This window comes from Bombina bombina, chromosome 3, assembly GCF_027579735.1.
Source record: "Bombina bombina isolate aBomBom1 chromosome 3, aBomBom1.pri, whole genome shotgun sequence".
Taxonomy (NCBI): domain Eukaryota; kingdom Metazoa; phylum Chordata; class Amphibia; order Anura; family Bombinatoridae; genus Bombina; species Bombina bombina.
This window is the reverse complement of record NC_069501.1, coordinates 1,067,511,889-1,067,520,948: the sequence shown is the minus strand read 5'-3', so window position 1 is coordinate 1,067,520,948 and position 9,060 is coordinate 1,067,511,889.

Below are 9,060 nucleotides of genomic sequence, written 5' to 3'. Positions count from 1 at the left end.
TTAGCTATACCCTTATACTTAAATGGATGCTTATTTCTAACTGGCCACGCCCCCCCCACTCTTATTTCGAGTGGCTTTTGCCCGCTGTTCCCCCCCCCCATAACCACTACTAAGGTCCAAAAGTGGCCTCACAAATGCCAATTTCCCTTCTCACTCTCCATTAGAATTCTCAGGTCCAAAAGTGGCCTCTCCTCTGAGTAAAATAGGGAACCCTAACTAATATATAAAAATGAGGTTTCATTCCTAGACACTTGCACTTCTCAATCAGCATTGTATACCACCACTTATTATACGAATGAATATTGTGACATTGACTTGCGATATGTAATATTTATCCTTGAAGCTCCAACATGATCATATATGTTCTTTTAGTTCCATTTCCAAAAATGTTTCCCTCATTAGCTTGGAAAGTACCTCAACGAATAACTAAAGGGACTCACGAATAGTTTAAAGAGAGACTCAAACTTTCCCTCATTAGCTTGAAAAGTACCTCAACGAATAACTAAAAGGACTCACGAATAGTTTAAAGAGAGACAATAAATAGTTTATTGTTTATTGGTTATTGTTTGGACTATTACTCTCCTGCCCAATGGCTACTTATTTGTAAAGAACATGCAACGCTTATATGTGTAGTTGGTCTATATACATTGTCTTGAATGGTGATGTAATATCATATCTGTACATCGATGTCTGTTAAGTGTTTTTTTCTTGTCATCGTTACTAATAACCTCAATAAAAATAAATTAAAAAAAATAAATAAATAAACCCTAAGCTAGCTACAATGTAACTATTAGTTACATTGTAGCTTTCTTACGGTTTATTTTACAGGTAAATATTTTGTTTTAAATAGGAATTATTTAGGTAATAATATTAATTTGTATTTAGATTTATTGTAATTATATTTAAGTTAGGGGGTGTTAGGGTTAGACTTAGGTTTAGGGGTTAATACATTTAATATAGTGGCATTGACATTGGGGGCGGCAGATTAGGGGTTAATAAATGTAGGTAGGTGGCGGCGATGTTAGGGACGGCAGATTAGGGGTTAATAATATTTAACTAATGTTTGCAAAGTGGGAGTGCGTCGGGTTTAGGGGTTAATATGTTTAATATAGTGGCGGCGATGTCCGGAGTGGTAGATTAGGGGTTAATAAAAATAATGTAGGTGTCGGCGATGTCGGGGGTGGCAGATTAGGGTTTAATAAGTATAATGTAGGTGGCGGCGGTGTCCGGAGCGGCAAATTAGGGGTATTCAGCGAGGTCTGGCGGACCTGATCCGTACTGTCGGATCAGGTCCGCCAGACTTTCATACATAGGGGCCATAGACTCAGAAGCAGCAATGCACTGTTGGAAGCTAGCTGCTGATTGGTGGATGCACATATATGCCTCTTGTCATTGGATCACTTGTGTTTCACTAGTTCCTAGTAGTGCAATTCTGCTTCAACAAATGATACCAAGAAAAGGAAGCAAATTTGATAATATAAGTAAATATGAAAGTTGTTTAAAATGTTATATTGTATGATGAAATTATTTAATGTTCTTTTAAAGATGTTACAAAAACAAGAAAAAAAACATTTTGGGGTTAATTTCTTTTGTTAGACAATACACACAGTAATATCATCAGATACGTAGAATTGTATGAAAACAGCAGATGAGAGATTGAAGGATGTAGATTTTGCTATTGAAAAGTTTTTTTTTTTATTTAAACAATCACCAACAACATTAAAACAAGCAAGAGTGACCAACTCATGACTCCTTTTTTAAGGTATACACAGATGTGGCACATCTGACTGCATTACAAGTAAGTTTATTTAACAAGGAAACAAATTTGTTCCTACAACAAACGGAAAAGAGTATGCGATGAAAACCTTTCACAATTGTAGATCTTTGTATTCTATCTAATTAATTGAGTGCATACACTGCCACCTGCAGTGAGTAGGTACAACTACAAGAGGCAAAAGTGAAGATAAGAGAGCGCCTTTCAAACATTACATCATATAGTACATCCTGTGATCATATTCCCTTATTGCATAACATTTTCCTACCATTCACAAGAAAAATGCTTATACATTCTCATGAACGCTAATAGAAAAATCACAGTTAAATAGAACAGGAGAGGATAAGGAAAAGTATTAGGATAAAGTATATTTTCTGTATCTTTAATTTTCAAACAAGAATCTCAAAAGGTTTAAATTCACAATTTGACATCATATTTTGTATGGAAGCCCAGAGAGTCCATGCATGTTTAATATTTTTTTTTACTTGTTTAACAACAAAAAAAAAATTCTCGACATAACAACTTGTTTTGTTAACATAACAAAAAGGTAAATTTATGCTTACCTGATTAATTTCTGTCTTTCCGGATATGGAGAGTCCACAACGTCATTCCAATTACTAGTGGGAATATCACTCCTGGCCAGCAGATGGAGGCAAAGAGCATCACAGCAAAGCTGTTAAATGTCACTCCCCTACCTATAATTCCCAGTCATTCGACCGAAGGGAAATGGAAAATAACACAAAGGTGTAGAGGTGCCTGAGGTTTAGTAAAAAATAACTGTCTTAATTAAGGGTGGGGTCGTGGACTCTCCTTATCCGGAACCAATACCCAAGCTAGAGGACACATAATGAAAAGGGAGAGAGAACAAGACAGGCAGACCTAAACAGAAGGCACCACCGCTTGCAGAACCCTTGTCCCAAAAGAGGTCTCAACCGAGGCAAAAGTATCAAATTTGTAAAAAGCTTTAATTCTCTCATGAAGCTGCTGACCAGCAGTCTCATAAGCAAAACTTATTATACTTCTCACCCAGAGGGAAAGAGAAGTAGCAGTAGCCTTCTGGCCCTTACACTTTCTTGAGAAACAAACAAACAGGGCAGAAGACTGGCAAAAATCCTTAGGTAGAATTTTAGAGCACGAACAACATCCAAGTTGAGCAACAGACATTTCTTATTAGAAGAAGGATTGGGACAGAGAGAAGGAACAACAATTTCCTGATTAATATTTCTATCCAAAACCAGTTTAGGGAGAAAATCCAACCTAGTACGAAGAACCGCCTTATCCGCATAAAAGATAAGGTAAGGCAAATCACACTGCGAAATCGAGAGTCCCGAAACTCTCCGAGCAGAAGAGATAGCAACAAGAAACAAAACCTTCCAAGATAACAACTTAATATTTATGGAATGCTTTGGCTCAAACAGAGCCTGCTGCAAAACTTTAAGAACAAAGTTAAGGCTCCAAGGAGGAGCAACAGGTTTAAACTCAGGCCTGATTCTGACCAGGGCCTGACAAAAAGATTGAACATCTGGCACTTCCGCCAGACGCTTATGTAAAATAATAGATAATGTAAGAATCTGACCTTTCAGAGAACTGACTGACAACCCTTTCTCCAGACCTTCCTGACCCTACTTCAAGAGTAGCACCTCGATTCACACCAATACAGGTATTTACGCCATACCTTATGGTAAATTTTACGAGTAGCAGGCTTGTGAGCCTGTAGCATGGTCTCAATGACTGACTCAGAAAACCCACGCTTAGCCACTAATCATTCAATCTCCAAGCAATCAGCTTCAGAGAAACAAGATTTGGATGGAGGAATAGACCTTGAGTTAGAAGGTCCTTCCTCAGAGGCAACCTCCAAGGTGGTTGAGATGATGTTTTCACTAGGTCGCATACCAGATCCTTGCGAGGCCATGCAGGAGCTATTAGAATTACCGACACTCTCTCCTGTTTGATACGAGCAATGACTTGTGGAAGGAGCACAAACGGAGGAAACAGGTATGCTAGACCGAACATCCAAGGAACCACCAGAGCATCTGATAAACCGGGCTGAGGACAACTGAGGCCAAGCCATTAGAGCATTGTAAATCGCTGTCAATTCTAAGATGTTTATGGGGAGAGCAGACTTCTCCTGCGTCCATAGTCCCTGTGCTTTTAACGAGTCCCAGATTTCCCCCCAGCCTAGCAGGCTGGCGTCCATGGTCACAATCAGCCAGGAAAGTCTCTGGAAGCATGTGCCCTGAAACAGATGCTCCTGAGAAAGTCACCATGGGAGAGAGTCTCTTGTTGACAGGTCTAGATATATCCTCTGAAACAGATCCGAATCGTCTCCATTCCATTGTCTGAGCATGCATAACTGCAGAGCTCTCAAATGGAATCGAGCAAAGGGAATGATGTCCTTGGAAGCGACCATCAGACCAATTACCTTCCTACATTGAGCCACTAATGGCCGAACAGTAGACTGTAGAGAGAGGCAAGAGAAGAAAATTTTGGATTTCAGTCAGAAAAAATTTCATAGATAGGGAATCTATTATGGTCCCTAAGAAAACCACCCTTGTACCTGGAACAAAGGAACTCTTCTCCAGATTCACTTTCCATCCGTGGGAATGTAGAAAAGACAACAAGATCTCTGTATGAGAGTTTGCTTGTTGAAAAGATGGCGCCTAAACCAATATGTCGTCTAGGTAGGGCGCCACTGCAATTCCCCGGAGCCTATTCACTGCCAAGAGAGCCCCCAGAACCTTTGAGAAAATTCTAGGAGCTGTGGCAAGACCAAACAGAAGAGCCACAAACTGAAAGTGTTTGCTTAGAAAGGCGAATCTCAGGAACTTGTGATTATCCCTGTGGATAGGAACATGAAGATATGCATCCTTCAGGTCTATGGTCGTCATGAACTGACCCTCTTGGACCAAAGGAAGAATGGAATGAATGGTTTCCATTCCCTGAGAAACTGGGTCGAAAAGTTCCCTCTTTTTTGGGAACTACACACAGATTTGAATAGAATCCTAGACCCTGTTCCCTTACTGGAACTAGAACAATCACTCCCAGGGAGGAAAGGTCCTGAACGCAGTTCAAGAATGCCTCTTTTTTTACCTGGTCTGCAGATAATCTTGAGAGGTGGAGTCTGCCCCTGGAAGTAAAAGTTTTGAATTCTATTTTGTAACCCTGAGATACTAAGTCCATAGCCCAAGGATCTGGGACATCTCGTATCCATGCTTGATAAAACAGGGAAAGTCTGCCCCCCACTGAAGGGGCTGACCCGTCAAGCTAACTTAGACTCAGCTAAGTAAGAGTCCTTTGATTGCTTCACCTTGTTCCAAGAATGATTGGGCTTCCAAGAAAACTTGGACTTCTCCTGCTTGGAAGAAGGAGAGGAAGGCTTTTGACCTTTGAAGTTATGAAAGGAACGAAAATTACTTTGATGTTCTGTTCTTTTTGTCTTGTGGTAGTAAAGACCCTTAATATCAGAAGTAATTTCTGCCAGACCAGGTCCAAACAAGGTTTTACCCTTGTAAGGAAGCGCCAGAAGCTTGGACTTGGAGGTAACATCAGCTGACCAAGATTTTAGCCACAATGCCCTACGGGCTAGGACAGTGAAGCCAGACATCTTGGCTCCCAGTCTAATAACTTGCATGTTAGCATTATAAATAAAGGAATTGGCTAGATTGAGAGCCTTAATTCTATCTTGAATCTCCTGTAATGGAGTCTCTTCTAAAATTGATTCAGACAAGGCATCGCACCAATAAGATGCTGCCCTAGCTACTGTAGCAATACAAAATACAGGTTGCCATTGCAGACCCTAATGAACATACATGTTTTTCAAATAAGCCTTCAGCTTCTTATCCATGGGATCCTTAAAGGAACAGCTATCGTCTATAGGGATCGTAGCTCTTTTAACCAGAGTAGAAATAGCCCCTTCTACTTTAGGCACCGTGCGCCATGATTTTTTAATGGAGTCAGCAACAAGAAACATATTTTTAAAGACGGTAAATGGGGAGAAAGGTATCCCTGGCTTCTCCCATTCCTGTGAAATAATCTCAGTCACACGGTCTGGAACAGGAAACACTTCCACAGAATAAGGAACATCATAGTATTAATTAAGTTTACTAGATTTCTTAGGGTTGACAACGGCAGAAGTATCGGAGTCGTCCAAAGTAGCCAATACCTCCTTTAACAGTACACAAAGGTGTTCAAGCTTAAATCTGAAGTTTTCTTCTTCAGTATCAGATTGTCAGACTCAGATACGATAGCTAGTAATGAGATTTATATAATGAGTTGTGTGAACCACAGCTGCTGAGAATCATACTTGTACTAAAAAATATGAATGATTGTAGCAGAATGAAATATTGCTATGTGACATAAACTATCATGAGTGATAGTGTCAAACAGCACATTTAACAGACAGCAAGGTTGATATTAGGGGAATAGGTGAGAAAACACTATTGCTATCACATGTGTTTGGTATTAACACTGCTTTTATATAGCAGTGTCTCTCACTGTGAATCCCAAATAAAAAAAGAACAAACTTACAAAGTACTTGTGAAAAATAATTATCATAAAGCACAGCTATGCAGCGAATAAATGTTGATCAACTTATTTATATATATATATATATATATATATATATATATATATATATATATATATATATATATATATATATATATATATATGGTATTTTGAGAGGATAAGAGAAATGTGCACAACAAAAGAAAAACTGACAGGTTGCTCTTTAGGGTGAACTGAAAATACAGGCTGTAGCAGTAAGAACAAACTTGTAACAACTGAACTTTTAAAAGTATCTGAGTGTGAGTTAATACCCTAGAGAGTGAGGTCTGGAATCCGGTATAGAAAACCCCAGTGGGGAGTAAGCTGGTCCGGTGTAGAGAGCTTGATCAGGGCTCAGGTAGTTCTGTTGATGGTGTGATTCAAAGTAGATCCGGTACTCAGAGAGAGGCTGTGCAGGCAAGGTTCAGAGAGGAGCAGGGAAACAGGCAAGGCTCAGGATAATACAGTTTAGCTACCACTGGGTGGCAGACGGTCAATAACAAGCAATGTAGGATAGTAGATTAGAGGTTTTATAGAGAAAGTTGTTAATCAGAGTTTATTACTTAAAGGGACAGGTACATCGATATGCCTTGCAGCAGTGAGCCTGACAGTATCCCCCCTTCTAGGAGCAGCTCCGGTGCTCAGGATGCGGCCGATCCGGGTTCCTCCTATGGAAAAGCGACACCAGTCGAGGTGCAGAGATGTTACTAGCAGGTTCCCAGGAATCGTGCTCTGAAGAATACCCTTTCCAACTGATAAGATATTGCAACACCCCTCGGAACAACCGGGAATCAAGAATTGCTCGAACTTCATATTCGGTAGTAGGGTCTATTGAGATCTGAGGGACAGAATCCGAAGGAACGTTTCTTAAAGCCTTGTAGGGCTTTAGAAGGGACACATGGAAGGTAGGGTGTACCTTCATGCTGTCCGGTAGTTTCAGGGTGACAGCATTCACGTTGAGTATTCGGGTGATAGGATAGGGTCCCAGGAATAAAGGAGAGAATTTCTTTGAAGGAGTGTTGAGCTTCAGGTTTTTTGTGGATAACCAGACGAGGTCACCTACAGCATACGGGGGTGGTTTTCTTCTTTTCCTATCGTAAAACTTTTTTTGTGTTTCCTTTGCTGATTCAATAGCATTCTGTGTAGCAGAGAAGCTGGCAGAGATGGCATCAGAGAGTTCAGATAAACCTGGGAAAGTGGTACGGTTATCGGGGTATAGATGAAACCTGGGGTGAAAACCGTAGTTCGCGAAGAATGGTGTAGTCCCAGTGGAGGTATTGATAGTGTTATTAAATGAAAATTCAGCATATGGTAAGTGTTGGGACCATGTGTTTTGTTGATCAGAGCAGTACAGCCGTATATATTGTTCGATCCATTGGTTACATCGCTCTGTCTGTCCGTTGCTTTGAGGATGATATGCAGTAGTGAGTCTCTTGTCAATCATAAATAATTCGCAAAACTTCGTCCATAACCTGCTAGAGAATTGACTGCCTCTGTCGCTCAAGATAGTAGTAGGAAGGCCATGGTGTTTGAAGACATGTTTTATGAGTAATTGGATGGTTTCCATGGCGGTAGGCAATTTGTGATATGAAATGAAATGTGCCATTTTACTGAATAGGTCTACTACTACTAAAATGGTATTAAAGTTGTTCGATACAGGTAGGTCTACTATGAAATCAAGTGCTATTTCTGACCATGGGATTGATGGAGTAGGTAAGGGCAGTAGAAATCCATAGTTTGCTTGTTTTGTTGATTTGGAAACGGTGCATTTGTGACAGGATGTTACATATTCGTTTATTTCACTGGCCATGTTAGGCCACCAGTAGGATCTCTTTGCGAGTTCTAGTGTCTTTTTCATTCCCGGGTGTCCAGCGAGCGAAGAATCGTGGACGGTTTGAAGAACCATTTGTCTACGAGTTGGAGGAATGTACAACTGATCTTGGTGGTAGTATAATTTATCCTTTCTCTTGTGCAGGAGCGATAATGGTTTGGTTTGATCCTCCATTTGTTCATGTAGTAGCTGTGGTTTGAAGTCACAGATAAAAGAAACAAACCTGTCTTTAGGGATTAGGCTGGTATCAGGTATAGGCTTCCGTACATAACAGGGTAACCTGGAGAGGGCATCTGCTTTATGGTTCTGACTTGCTGGTCGATATACTATCTGATAATTAAATCTGGTGAGGAATAAATGCCACCTTACTTGCCTGGAGGAGAGGGTCCTAGTGCTTTTCAAGTACTGTAAATTTCTATGGTCCGTATAGATCAATATAGGAACACTTGTACCCTCGAGTAGGTGCCTCCAATGCTCGAGTGATAGTTTAATGGCTAACATTTATTTTTCCCCAATGGGGTAGTTCTGTTCAGCAGAATTCAGTGATCGAGAGAAAAAAGCAACAGGATGGAGAGGTTGTTTTAAGCCTTTTCTTTGTGAAAGAACAGCACCCACAGCAACGTCAGAGGCATCAACCTCCAGTATAAATTGATACTCTGGATTAGGAAACCTAAGGATAGGAGCGGTAGTGAACTTTAGTTTTAACAGCTCAAAAGCTTCCTGTGCTGCGGGGTTCCATCTAAAAGGTATGCTAGTCCTTGTTAGCATCGTTAATGGTTTAGTGAGGGCAGAGAAATTTTTTATGAATTTGCGATAAAAATTCGCAAAGCCCAGGAAACTTTGGACTTCTTTTCTAGACTTAGGGACAGGCCAATCTTTAATGATTTGTATTTTTGATTCCTCCATATGT